At 44.9% G+C, this 14,425-nt stretch overlaps 1 long non-coding RNA gene across 11 annotated transcripts in view; it reads right to left on the reverse strand.

The window, feature by feature from the left end:
- Window positions 1-1,421: 1,421 nt before the first annotated feature.
- The window catches only part of LOC125521942, a 30,101-nt gene continuing 17,097 nt past the window's right edge, over window positions 1,422-14,425 (reverse strand). For 4 of the 11 annotated variants that reach the window (XR_007289530.1, XR_007289513.1, XR_007289525.1 and 1 more), the window contains 5 exons: window positions 5,133-5,188; window positions 4,369-5,041; window positions 2,964-3,578; window positions 2,643-2,870; window positions 1,422-1,982 (listed from right to left, as the gene is read on the reverse strand). This is a non-coding gene — a long non-coding RNA (uncharacterized LOC125521942). The remainder of the gene's footprint in view (window positions 1,983-2,642; window positions 2,871-2,963; window positions 3,579-4,368; window positions 5,042-5,132; window positions 5,189-14,425) is intronic. The other 7 variants (XR_007289526.1, XR_007289533.1, XR_007289540.1 and 4 more) reach the window with 7 other exon arrangements.

The raw sequence follows: 14,425 nt of genomic DNA on the forward strand, positions 1-14,425 counted from the left end.
GTGTGGTGACATGTAGGGTATGCTGCCAATCGTGTGAAAAACCTCACAAGCCATTCGGTCGCTTCGATTCGACAAAATGTTCAACTACAAGTGCCCAGTTCCACCGGACAACATCATAAACGTTTGATGAAGCGTAGGTTCATGCCCATTAAAGGAGAGGTTATTTGCACCTCAATGGTAATAAATTTTTATTAACCTTGCTTACATGTAAGCTTGGGGAGGTAGCCACTTTCCATACTCTTCTTTAATAAACGCACTTTCTCTTTTCATAATTTTCTTGAGACTAGTTCTTGCAAAGTTCTAAGCTTGGGGAAGTTATTTTTGCTTGTGTAGAGTCTTGTGCAATGATCCTCATCTGATAAATACTATGCAATCATGTGTCTCATTGTTTGATATGCCTACTTAAGTATGATTGCTCTGTATTTGTTTAAGGGAATCACTTGCTCAAGTTAGGCCCCATATTCCCAAGTTAATGTTTTTTTTGCACTTTGTTAAACTTTTTGCTTAGCTTGGAAACAATCTTGTGATCTTGTGAAAGACATTGTCACAATCTCTACTTTTACAGAAGAAAAGAAATGATGATGATGGTTGAATAAAAAGTTCGACACTTCTTAGAACAGTTCTAAAAAAAGTTATGGAGTAGCTCAACCCCATGGTGTTTGATACAATAGACTCGGTGGTCCTTGCTTTGGGCGTTGTTTATATGGAATCGATATTTCATAGTATTCAAGATTATGCCAATATATGTGTTGCCACATAGCGCTTTAGCTTCTTGCTGGTTACATGGCCTTGTTGCTATACGTTGCTTTATACTTTGTAATGTGACTCCGTCACCTCTCCGCTGGCCAATGAACGACCCACCATAGTTTTAGCTTGGATTTCGACTATGAGTTTGTTAACGTTCGCAGTGGCAATACTACAACAGATATTATTCGGCTTTCTCTGGAGTGAGTGTGTATTGCATCATGTATGGGTGGTTTTTGAGGTTGTACTTCTCCACGAGAAACTTCCACGCTTCTTCAAACTCATCTATGGTCAGCATGGGATTCACAACCTTGTGGAGCTCTGCCTGGAAGTCGCTCTTCTTACTATACAACTAACCTAGGTACTCCTTTGCCTTCTTTAGGACGTGCCACTTTGCACCAACGATGTGTCGTGTCTAGCATGACAATTTTTTATTGCTACTTCCATTGCACGGTTTTGGTCTGCACTTGAAGGAATGGAATTTAATTTTTGTCCCAATCAGAAGGAATTATCTCTCAGTGTTTTAAATGATTAGCATGTTCTCAGAATAACTAACCTGTAAGAATTGTCTGGGGTGCGCCCCAGCTCATCATCCTAATGAATTCTAAGAAAACCCACTCGAATGCCTAGACTTTCTCATCCCAAACTAGCACGCAAGTATTATGCTCTGAAAATGATTGTTCACTCCAACAAATAGACCAAACAGCATGTCATACAGGTTGGTATGTACATTGTATCAAAGGTGACAACATCTACAAAGAAGTGTACTGGAGTCTACTGTTCCCATTAGCCCACATCAAATTGTTGATCCTCCCCTCTTTGTCAACTTGAACCTGATATGTGAATGATTGATCTTTTGAACCAAGTTCCTGAAACACCTCCATTGTTTTTCTAACATCATATTCGGCTTGTTCACGGCTAATTTTACCGCATATATTCCGCAAGGCTCTTTGTGAGAGGCACGTTCTCCATCCTCCCGAAGAAACTCCCAATAATGTTGTACACCTTGGCAAGGTTCAGTTGTTCTACCGTAGCTATTTCACCAAATACCCGCCGTATACATCAATATGCTTGTGTGAAGGCCAGTGTATTGTCTGCCCAAAAGTGGGAGACAGTGAATGGTTGTGCTCCTCCCTATGCTCGGCTATGTACCACCTGTTGTCTTTCGAACACAAAAGTCTTATGAGAGCAGGGCATTCGCCACGACAGGATCTTGTGTTCTCCACTATATGCTTCCCCTGTCGAAAATCAAACAGGCCAAAATTCAGTCACCACCCATGAGCACACTTAGCTAGTAGTACGTGCTGGAAATTATTCTAGAATTTGAACATAACGCACACCCACAGAATATCTATTGCATGCATCTTGTCCTCTCACGTTAAGCCTGCTCTTTCTGTACCTGATGCCAAAACCCTTTCTCCCACGAATACATATTGTAAAAATCATAAGCTTCCCCAGTGCGTCAAAGCTCATTCCTAATTTTGGCACAATGACATTGTCAACAGGATTTTCGGCAAACCCGGGATTGATTTCTCCATTGCTGAAATCCTATTCGGGGCATGGCGCTCAGCCTGGTTCGGCAGCCCCAATCCTGACTCTTCATTTGCACCAAACTGGCAATGCACACTATGGTGTGTCATCATCTACTTTCTGAATCAGACAATGCAAACTGACTTGAACAAAAGAAAATTCAATGTTTAATTTTTCAGATCTGTTCCCAGCAAAATCAATTAACATAGTCTATGTGGACACACGTCGCCTGTACGTGAAATCATCGATAGTGCTGAAACAGTTTATTACAGGAAAATCACTGAATGCCAGCAGCAGTCACTTTTCAGACTGAATTTTGCAGCACTTTAACCAGCAGAAAATATCAGTACCAGCAAAAAGATCTTTACCTACGCGTCCATCCTGGACTCTTGGGGTCGATCTGCTCTATGGATTTGCTCTGAGGCTTGGGGTCGATGTGCTCTATGGATTTGCTCTGAGGCTTGGGGTCGATCTCGACCAGGTGCTGCGCCGCCACTTCCGTCTCACAGATCTGGCCGCGAAGCTGCGCCATCACTGGGTACCAGAGGGGCTCCATGGGTTTGTCACTGTCGTTCACCTCCTACAGCAAAACACTACTGCAATCGCTCCCGCCCCACGCCCCCAGTGTAGAATTGATTAGATCTTCATACTGAATAACCGAACATGCAACATATAACAGATTTTCTCACCTGTTAATCGGTTGCATCAAGAAGTCCATCTTCTCCGGCAGCCGCACTTGCCTCCTCCGGATCACCGACCTCAAGAGAAGAAAGATCTAGTCTCGTAAGGTAGGAGACAGTTGCTTGCATCTACCCATCCCTGCATTTACTCGATCACTGTCGATACTACCGAAAAAGCAACAATTCTGAACCATGGATCGGGACGGCACCGACGTCCCGAGCCATGGCTCTCCTCCGATCAGTCGACGGCGGCCCAACGTCCGTCAGAGCTATTGCCCACCAGTCAGGTCTGCACCTCTACGTATATCTCAATTTCCAAATTCCTGGTCGACCACGGGCCTGTTGCGAGCATTCAATGCACCGAATCACAGCGCAGTACCGAACGGGACAGATAACGAACTCCTGTGCACTCGAGTTCACATACTCCGCGTCCAATCTCCACAGGCTCTCTTCTTCAATAGTCTGCAGCAATTTCTATAGGTGTTGTATCACACTGTTATGTACATAGCAGGATGCGCCAGACTATTATGTTCTGCGACCTCACGCAAGTATGCAAGCGCTGGTAAAGCCTATTGCGCTACCACAGCTTCCAAAATAGGTACAATGGAAACAAGTGCACACATCCTGTCCACAGGCAACCACAAAATATAAGCAGCACGACGCAAAATAGAACACAACACGTCGGCCTAATCCAAAATGTAAAATCATCACTTAACCAACAAGCATCACAAGAGTACAATTAAAACAAAGCTAATGCATTAAAAGAAGGGAGCAAACCTTGATGAACAGAACAAAGAAAAGGCAGACTCGATAGATGGATTCCAGGCGAAAAATTACAAAACTGTACCAGCACAACCAGATATCAAGATTCCTAGGATGAACATGTAAACTGAAATACCAAAAGGAATCATATCCCATTCCAAGACGACTGTATATATACATATAAAAAAATTACGGACAAATGTGTAAATTAAAAGACCAAACAAACAATCTGAACCATGAATAAATAAACCACATCACTAATATGACCCAACATGCAAATGGCAATCATAAATTCTTAATACATATTTTTAGGCCATACCAACACAAGACACCAAGACGAGGAGGGAAAATAATTTCAAGGCACATTGCTAATATAACCCAACATGCAAAATAACCATCAATAACACTCTGTAGACATAATTTGAAGCCATAACAACACAGCTGGATATCATGATGCATCTAGACAAATTCACAGGCAATGTATTTTTTTTCGGCCACATAGATCATCAATACCGGATCAGACAAGAGAGACTCAAGCAGAAGTGAAATATACATATATGTAAGCACCAGCAGTACAGAAATTCAGAGGATGAAATAGGAGAGATGATTCTTGTGATGGAATTACAATGTGACATAATGATTATTAACATACCTACATAATGATTAATGGAGTTACTCCTGTTTCAGCTTGCTCAAGAAGAAGGTCGCAAATGGCATCATACATTGCCTGGAAGACATTAATCAAGCACATCTCAGATGATAACCCAAATATCGTTCTTTTGTTAAAGAAGATGCATAAACAAAGGGATTGCCCTTACCGAAATTCAACATAGTAAGCTTGGTGCAGATTACTGTATCATGAATAAGATATTTAAGACCAGAACACAAAAGAGTTGCTGTTACATGCATATGCAAAAAACTAAGCTCTAAAATTTATACAGAGATGCTATTCTCTTGCTAAGCTCAAATTTGAACCAAAACACATATCAAACATCATACATAGAGGGAGAGAGGTCAGAGGGGAGGGGAAGTAGGCCTGGGAGCAGGTCAGCTAATCAAGGTAGATCATGAGCGCCAAAATCCTACATGAGGCAGCCTGGTGCAGAACAAACTATCAGGAAATTCGTGGATGCCATACAACTTAGAAGTGATGCCTGAAATGGAAAGGTTGGACAGGGCATCAAGAATCATCTAAAGCACTTTTAAATCTAAAACAATGGAACATAGACAGCAGGGAGATGAGAATGTGTTCTTAAATTCATGAACCAGGAACACTAATTGGGCTTTCACACGATGCCTACACTTGAAAACCTGATGATTATTTTCTGCAGAAGAATCACACAATGGAATGGTATCAATGCATCATATGGGGAAATTGCAAATCATGGGATGGAAGTGGAGAAACCAAGCATATACCTTGGCATTGACAAACTCGGTTATCCCAAAAGTTTGTAAGCATGGATCTCTTCTATCTGAACCAAAACCCAATCAAGAACACAAGAGTTAATTCATAAGCAAATCCAGAGAGAGAGAGAGAGAGAGAGAGAGAGAGAGAGAGAACTGGAACAGGGGCTCCAAGAGAAGGAAGCAAGCGAGGGGAGGAGGCGGCTGCGCCATTTGCTCTGCTCGTTTCTCGGCATTTACGCGGTTGCCGGGGTTCTGGTCCAAGCTGGAGAGGAGCAGCCGCCATTTGAGGCGCCCTGGCTTCCCTTCATCTTGTTCATCAGCCTGTGCTGGACAAGAGGAGATAAAGCCCCACTGTTCCGCACCTGCTGCTCCTTGTGCCCCACGCTGACCTCTCCTCCACCCCGCGATGCGTGCACCGCCTAGAACTCGGGCTTCACTGCTTCATCCCTCCGCCGCTAGCCTAATGACCGTCCGTACTCCTCCACCCCCGCCATGAAGACCCTGTCGCCCTGGTCTCCCACGGAGACGACATGTGTCCGATCCGGGCAAGGGGGCGAGCAATGGGGAAGCGAGGAAAACGAGGTACAAGAGGAGCCAGGATAGGAGGTGGGGATGGACGGCGGCGGACGAGGGGTGGGGGAGGAGGGACGGATGTGGTGACTATGATTGGAGGCTAGAGTTCATATGGGGTTTGCATGCAACAGCGGAGATGACCACGACGAGCCGCATGACGCACGGCGTATGAGGACAGGTTCGCTCGCACCCACGAATGGCTCACCCAGACAATAGGGAGGAAGAACGAGCCCACCAGTCATGGATAGTGAAAATTAACCGCGCGGTGAAAACTGGCAGAACAAATCTGGCGGCCAAGACAAACCAGTTGACCAAAAGCAGCTCCATCGAACGGCAAACAAAGCTTCAATCTGGGGGAGCACTGGGAGGCCAAGTTGGCCAGCCTCATTATAGGTTAGAATGTTGATGACATGATCATGAATGGCGACGACCCTGAGTATATTGCCTTTGTGAAGGCACGTCTTAGTGAGCAGTTTATTATGTCTGATCTTGGCCCTCTTTGCTACTTTCTTGGGATAGAGGTCTCTTCTACCTCTGATGGATATATTTTTCTGATTGTGGTCAGACTCTTCTTCTGGATATATTTTTCTGATCGTGGTCCGACTCTTCTTCTTTTCTATACGTTGACGACATGATCATCAATGGCGACAACCCTGAGTATATTGCCTTTGTGAAGGCACGTCTTAGTGAGCAGTTTTTTTGTCTGATCTTGGATCTCTTCCCTACTTTCTTGGGATAGGGTCTCTTCTACCTACGATGGCTTTTTTATTTCCCAAGAAAAATATATCCAGAATCTTCTTGCTCGTGCTGCTCTTACTGATGAGTGCACTGTTGAGACTACCATGGAGCTCAATGTTCCCCTTTGTGCTACTAATGGTGACCCTTGTCTAATCCAACGCGTTATCATCGTCTTGTTTATCTAGATGTTACTCGTCCAGATATCTCCTATCCCGTCCGTATTTTGAGTCAGTTTGTCTCTACGCCCACATTGATTCACTATAGTCACCTCCTTCGTGTTCTCTGATATCTCCGTGGCACGATTTCTCACCATATGTTCTTTCCCTGCTCCAGTTCATTACAACTTCAAGCCTATTAAAATGCTACGTGGGCTAGTGATCCCTGGGATCGTCGTTCACTTTTTGCTTACTGTGTTTTTCTTGTGGTTCTCACTGCCTCGAAGACAAAGAAGACTACAGTTCCACGTTTGAGTGCAGAGGCTGAGTCATGAGCTTTGCCTCTTTTGACGACAGTGGTGACTTGGTTACGGTGGTTACTTCAGAAGTTTGGTGTTTCTGTCACTACACCTACTCTGCTCTTGTCTGACAATACAGGTGCTCATAACGTTGCGTGTGACCCTATGAAGAATGACCTCACCAAGCATATTGGTGTGATGCTTTTTTTGTGCGTGCTGGTGTGCAGGATTCGCGTTATTGCTCCTCAATATGTGCTTTCCGAGTTACAGTTGGCGGATTTCTTTAGGAAGGTCCAAACTAGAGCACAACACAACTTCTATCTCTATCTCTCCAAGCTCAGTGCTATTGACCCACCATGAGTTTGAGGGAGGGGGAGTTAAGAGTTATATATTTAGCCGTGTACCCTTTTGTATTTTCCCCGTTCTATAAAGGTTTTTTTGCATATAATGGCATATGGCCACCTAGAAATACAAGTTGCATATTTCCTAACAGGTATCTCCCTCCTGGTTAATGGCCAAAGACTTCTTAGCACTTAGTCTTTTCATGTTCCTCGACATACCATGCAGCTCATTTCTGGTGGTCAAAAACAGCCTCTTGCAGAAATGTAGGGAAAGGCTGCGTACTATAGACCCAAAGCGGTCAGACCCTTCCCTGGACCCTGCGCAAGCGAGAGCTACGTGCACCGGGCTACCCCTTAAATTGTTGACTTTGGTTGTCAGGTAATTCTCGACTTTGACTCATGCTATGTTTCATACCGTCACACTGGCGCTCTCCTTGGTGCTAACCCCCGATGTCGTAACTCCCAGGACCTCTGGGAGCTTCACTGGTTTCACTTTCCCTCCGTTGCCTCCACCGCCAGTCTCCCCACCTCGGTTGCCTTGTCTACCAGCTCTTTTCAGCAGTGGGATCATCTCCTGGGTCACTTGTGTTACTCTCATCTCTCATCCTTAGTTCGGCGTGGTCTTCTTGAAACGTGTGAGGCCTTAATGCACCGACTTGAACCTTTACTCTCTGTGTTCGTCTCATGCACCCCCTTGGTGATTGTCGATCGTATGTGGTCCTTTCCCTGATGCAGATCGCTTTGCTTTCCTCCAAGAGCTATGAGTTCCGCTCCTCACAACCTGGTCCTTGGGTCGTCACTGGTGACTTCAACTTGATCTAGCAGGCCAGGGGGGTAAGAATAATGCTGACCTAGAAAAAAGATAGATGGGCAGATTTTACCGTTTCCTTGATGACCTTGGGCTTCGTGAGATCAACCTCATCGGGCGGCGCTACAGTTGAAGCAACGAGCAACAGTCACCAATGTTGTTGCATCCAGACCACTTGTTTTGTTTGACAAATTGGGGATAATGACGTCCTAGTTCTTTTTCTGCACAGAATCCTCCATGGCATTAGATTCAGCCTGTACACCACGCTTTGACGCCTAGGGCTCACCAGTCCCACTTCAAGAATCTTTGGCCGAATTTTGATGGCTTCCGACGGGTGGTTGCCGATGCCTAGCATGTGTCGTCGCACCTTCGCCCACTCTAGCGTTTGGGTGTCCTGCTGAAGCATACGGACAACACATTGCAGCCGTGGAGCGACCGGCATATTGGCAGCATCAAGCTACAACAACTCATGGCCTAGAAAATCATTTTCCAGCTAAACGCGGTGCAGGAGTCTTGACAGTTGTCCCAAAAGGAGCTTAATGTGCGTAAAGAGTTTGAGTTGTTTGGTTTGGCCTCCCTCAATTGCATCATCGCCCGCCAGCCCTCCGCGTCCACTAGCTAGCCGAGGGAGACGCAAACACGTGCTACTTCTACATCCATGTGTGCCATTGCCACTGCACAAATCACATGGTTGCCATTACCCGTGACAGTATTGTCGCCTTGACCCATGAGGATAAGGAGTAGACGCTGGCAGACTACTTGTCCATCATGGGTTGCACCATCCCTGGTAGAGTTGTTTTACCAACTCCCTTTGCAGATCATTAAAGATGAGCTTGTCATAGTCGTCCAACAGCTCTATTTGCTTATACCGGGTTGCCTCGTCGAGCCCAACAATGCCCACATCGTCTTGTTGCCAGGGAAGAAAAACTCAAACAATGTCACGCACTTCCACCTGATCCGTTTGCCGCATAATACCTTTGGCAGGCTTTTCTCCAAGCTGCTTGCTCTCCATGCCGTGCCTCGGCTCCCGGAAATGATCAAGGAAAACTAGAGCTCCTTCATGCTCACCACTAAGGGCTTGCACGCTAGACGCATCGCAACCATCATGCTCAAGGTTGACACTGCGAAGGCATTCAATTCAGTCTCATGGCCCTTCCTCCTATGGTCTCATAGCACGCAGGCACTGGCAGCAAATTCATCGAGTTGGTCAGAATGATTCTGCCATAGACACCCTCAACAGGGTGCCCGGAAGGCATATTCATCACCGTCATGGCCTGTGGCAAGGTGACCCCCTTGTCTTTGTTGTTTCTTCTTTGTGCTGGAAGTGCTTAAAGCCTTGTTGGTCCATGCGAAGAGCGTTGTCATGTTAGAGCCATCATGCTGGCATGGCGTCAAGCACCTCATGGCAGTGTATAATGCCGGCATGGTCATCGTCCTATCTTCGACATGCGGCAACCTATCTTGGTGGCACGAAGCTTATGCACCAACTTTTACAAGTGTTTGCACCAATCTGTTGAAGCATTGTCGAGATTTAAGTGATTATGCTAAGCTTAGAGTGTGTTTTCCTAGCGCTCCCATGCATCTACCTCAGCCTCCCCTTGTCGTGCAAGATTCACACGGTCCACCTGTAGCCTCTTCTAGACAAAGTTCTCAACTGCATCCCCACTTGGATTGAGAATCTACTAAACATGGGAGGTTGGCTCATGCTTGTCAAATTAGTGCTTCTCTCCATCCTAGTTTATCAAGCCATTGCCATGCAACTACCTCCGTGGTTACTTGCGGCGATCGAGAATTACATTCGCATTTTCCTTTAGAGTGGGACCAACATGATCAGTGACAGGCAATGCATGGTGGCCTGGAGCAAGGTGTGCTCCATGTGGAACTCAGCGACTTCGGGATCTTAGGTATATCTCTCATTTGCTGGGTGGATTCCTTTGAGCAAGGCACACTTCCTTAGTTCTCTTGTCCTGGTGCTCATGCTCAAATGGTGTTGCTGAGCGCAACCAGCGTCACCTTCTTCAGGCGGTTCTTGCGTTGATGATCGTCGCCTCTCTTCCACCTCACTTTTGGGTTGAGGTAGTTTCTACTTCTATCTATCTCATCAACATTAATCCTTCCTCTGCTCTACAGGCAGACATTCTTCTCGAGTGTCTTTTTGGTCATTCTCCTGACTACTCAACATTTCATTTGTTTGGTTGCATTTGCTACATTCTCCCCCCCCCCCTCGTGAATGCACCAAACTAACTACCCAGTCCGTTGAACGTGTCTTCTTAGGTTACATTGATGAGCAAGGGCTATCAGTGTTGGGATCCTATCAACCGTCGGATGCACATTTCTCGGGACGTAACTTTTGATGAGTCTCGTCCTTTATGTCCACGTCCATCCTCTCCTTTGACCTTCCCCATTGAGGATATTTATTTCCTCACTTTTTCCAATACACCTATCACTCAAGAGTTGCCCTCGTCCGCCCATCCTACCATGTCTTCCCATACTACCATTGTAGACCCCACGCCATCATCACCTGCGGCTTCCCCACCTTGTTTATTACCTGAGGCTTCCCCATTGATTTCCCCTCATCTTCTTACTATACTGGTTCGTCCGGGTGTTGTGAATTCTTCTAATGAGCGATCTCCCTCGACTACTGTCTTCTTATGTTGGCAACGCACCGCCTCCAGCTTAGCCTACTTATGGCTTCCGAGCTCGCCAGCTTCCGCCTATTGACCGCTATGGTTATTCTAGCACCGCTCTTCTCGAGACAACTTATTGTGGCGTTGTTGCTCATCCCGAATGGCAGCATGTGATGGCATCGGAGATTGATGCTCTTGCTCCTCGTGCTCGTCTCATCACTTGTAAGTGGGTCTACAAGGTTAATACTCATGATTCTCTTGAGCATTACAAAGCTCGTCTAGTGATGGGAACATGGTCATCACTACGATGAGAAATTTGCTCCTATGGCCCACATGACCACTCTTCGCACACTGTTCGTTGTGGCTTCTGTTCACCGTTGGTCTGTCTCTCAGGTTGGTGTCAATAGTGTTGAGTTGCATGAGGAGGTCTATGTGGCCACATGTTGGGTATTCTCTTTCTGATGACATGGTTTGTCGTCTTCATCGCTCTCTTATGGCCTTAAGCAAACCCCTCGTGTCTGGTCTGAGTGTTTCCTCTCTATAATGATTGCGGCCGATTTTTAGCGAGTGCTCATGATCGTGCACTTTTTGTCTACCTTTCAACTCGTGGGAAAACTCTTCTACTATATGCCGATCATCACCGACGATGATTCTAAGTACATTGCCTTTGTGAAGGCTCGTCATAGTGAGTTTCTTATGTCTGATCTTGGTCATCTTCGCTACTTTCTTGAGACTGAGGTTTCTACTACCTTTAATGGCTTCTTTATTTCCCAAGAGAAGTATATCAGCATCTTCTTGCTCGCGCTGCCCTTACTGATGAGCACACTATTAAGACTCCTATGAAGCTCGACGTTCACCTTTGTATTCACCTCCGCTCCCTACCAGTCCGACTGAGCATCAGTTGCCAGGTTGTGGGTTGCTATGTGCACTGCCTCGATGCCACATCTTTTGTTCCCCTATTGGGCATAGTGAGTTTCTTATGTCTGATCTTGATCCTCTTCGCTACTTTCTTGAGATTAAGGTTTCTTCTACCTTTAATGGCTTCTTTATTTCCCAAGAGTAGTATATCCGGCATCTTCTTGCTCGCGCTGTTCTTACTGATGAGCACACTATTAAGACTCCTATGAAGCTCGACGTTCACCTTTGTATCCACCTCCGCTCCCTACCAGTCCGGCTGAGCATCCGTTGCCTGGTTGTGGGTTGCTATGTGCACTGCCTCGATGCCACATCTTGTGTTCCCCTGTTGGGCAACCCCCTCACCGCACACTCGGGCGCCACCATCGACGAGCGGGAGCACAAGCAATCGTCCTGTCAACCTTGTTCAGTCTGATGTCTGGGGTCCATCTCCCTTTGGCTTGGAAGGAGGTCATCGCTATATTATCTTTATAGATGATTTCTGTTAACACACATGGATATATACTTTATTTCTTCCAGGCTTGGGCCCATGGGCGTGCAGCCCGTGCGACGGAACAGGCCCCCAATTTCCAGGGGCCCTGAAATTCCTAGCACAAGGCAGCCCATAGCAAGCAGCAACCAACAAGTCTGCTACTCGGAACCCAGCATGGGCCTGTAAGCCGCCCACTAGCGCTAGCACGTCCAGCCGTCTAGGCCGCAGAGTCTCGCATGGAACCTAGGCGTCGAGCGATCAAGGCATCGAGCCATCGAGGAAACTAGGTCGAGTGGACGAGTCCTCCCTGGCGCCGCTTCCTGCCCTCATCTCTTGTCTATTCGTCTCTCCTCTTTTTCCAGTATGACGCTAGTCGCTTAGCTATCCTCCATCGGTCCATCCCCATCCAATTCAGCACGTGACGCTTCTATCAGCTGTCGGCCATCGATATGTGAGTTCTACAGATCGCATTCCATCTAGCAATTTTAATTTATGCCAATAGCTTGTTAATTTTGTTATTTTCATCTTTTCTATACATGTCTCAAGGTCCAAGTCATGTCTTCTCAAAATAGAAAACATGAATCATGTTACCAAAAGCGTTTGAGAAAACAAAAAACAGAGAAGTTACAGAAAGGAGCTATGGATAACTTTGTTGCAAAAGAACCACATGTGTCCTCTAATAATCAATCACAGGATCAAGGCCTCACAGTTGAAAATAATGTTGACCCTGATAGAGATGAACAAGCAGAGAAAGAAACTAATGATGAGGTTGATGAAGATCTTATTGGCAACACAAACACTGATATGGATAATAATGGTGATGACATCGGGACAACTAGTATTGATGTTAACTCAAATACTTCACCTGTTGCGGATGTCGGTTGTTCATTTCATGTTGATATATTTGATCCAAGAAACTAGGGTTCTCTTAATCCTAAGCAGATTGAAAGGGCCCTAAAAGAGACTCACAATTTCAAAAAGGTCCTAAGGATAGATATTCTAGAAGGTTTTTTGCACTATTCTATACTAGAATTCTGTCAAAAGGGGAGCATTGCGATAGAGATTGGCTTGTCTATTCTAAGGACCTCATAGAGTATTTTGCTTTGGTTGTAAACTATTTACAAAAGGGCATAGGCAAGCTCAGTTGGCAAACAAGGGGTGTGATGATTGGATACATGTTGGCAGTAGACTTAAAGAGCATGAGACAAGTGCAGATCATGTTTTGAATACGACCACTTGGTATGAGCTGCGTACTACTACCTCCTTTCCGGTTTTTAAGGCTTGCGCGTATCTCTATGACAAATGGACCAATGTACTACAAGTCATATATCATAAAAATATATCATTAGAAACTTCAAATCGTATACTTTCTAGTGGTATAATTTTTTGACTATACAATTCATCTTATGTTGGCCAAATAATGGATCTAGGGATACGCGCAAGCCTTATAAACCGTAAGGTAGTAGATTGCAGAAGCATCAAACTATTGATAAAGATGCTCAAGGACAACTTGAGGATGAAAAGGAGCATCGGAGAAAAGTTTTGTTCAGAATTGTTTGATTATTAAATTTCTTGCCAAGCATAATCTAGCCTTTCGTGGTAGTAACAACAAACTATATGAAGATAGCAATGGGAATTTCTTGGGTCTGGTAGAGATGTCAGCTGAATTTAACACAGTTATTCAAGAGCATGTACGCCGTATTACAAATGAAGAAAGTCATGCTCATTATCTCGATCATAAGATTCAGAATGAGTTGATACACTTGCTTGCTTCAGCTATTAAGTTTGAGGTTGTTAAGAAAATAAAGAGGCAAAATATTTCTCGGTCATTCTTGATTGTACCCTACTGCAAGCCACCAAGAACATGTCTTTAATTATTAGGTATGTGGATTCATCTTCAAGTCATGTTTGTGTAGAAGTATCCTTTCTAGGATTTTTAGATGTAAATGATACAACTGGGCAAGGACTTCGAAGTGCTAGAGAATGAACTTAAGCTTCTTGATCTTGATATAGATAATGTGAGAGGACAAGCTTATGATAATGGGTCAGATATGAAGGAAAACATCATGGTGTCCAAAGAAGACTTCTGAATGTAAATCCTAGAGCTATCTATTCTACCTGTGGCTGCCATAGCCTTAATTTAACACTTTGTGATATCATCCAACACATTTATATAACTTTCACAATTTTACTAAGAAACGGAAGATTCTAAAAGATAACACAGATAGGAGTGACGCTCAAGTTAGTATTAGCTACACGTTGGGAGAGTCGTGTAGACAATGTTAAAGCTACCAGATTTCAATGTGTAGACATTCGGGAGGCTCTACTTCAGGTACCCAATATTTTTCTATTGATTATTATCTAATAACTTTGG

This window comes from Triticum urartu, chromosome 1 (genome assembly GCF_003073215.2).
Source record: "Triticum urartu cultivar G1812 chromosome 1, Tu2.1, whole genome shotgun sequence".
Classification (NCBI taxonomy): Eukaryota; Viridiplantae; Streptophyta; class Magnoliopsida; order Poales; family Poaceae; genus Triticum; species Triticum urartu.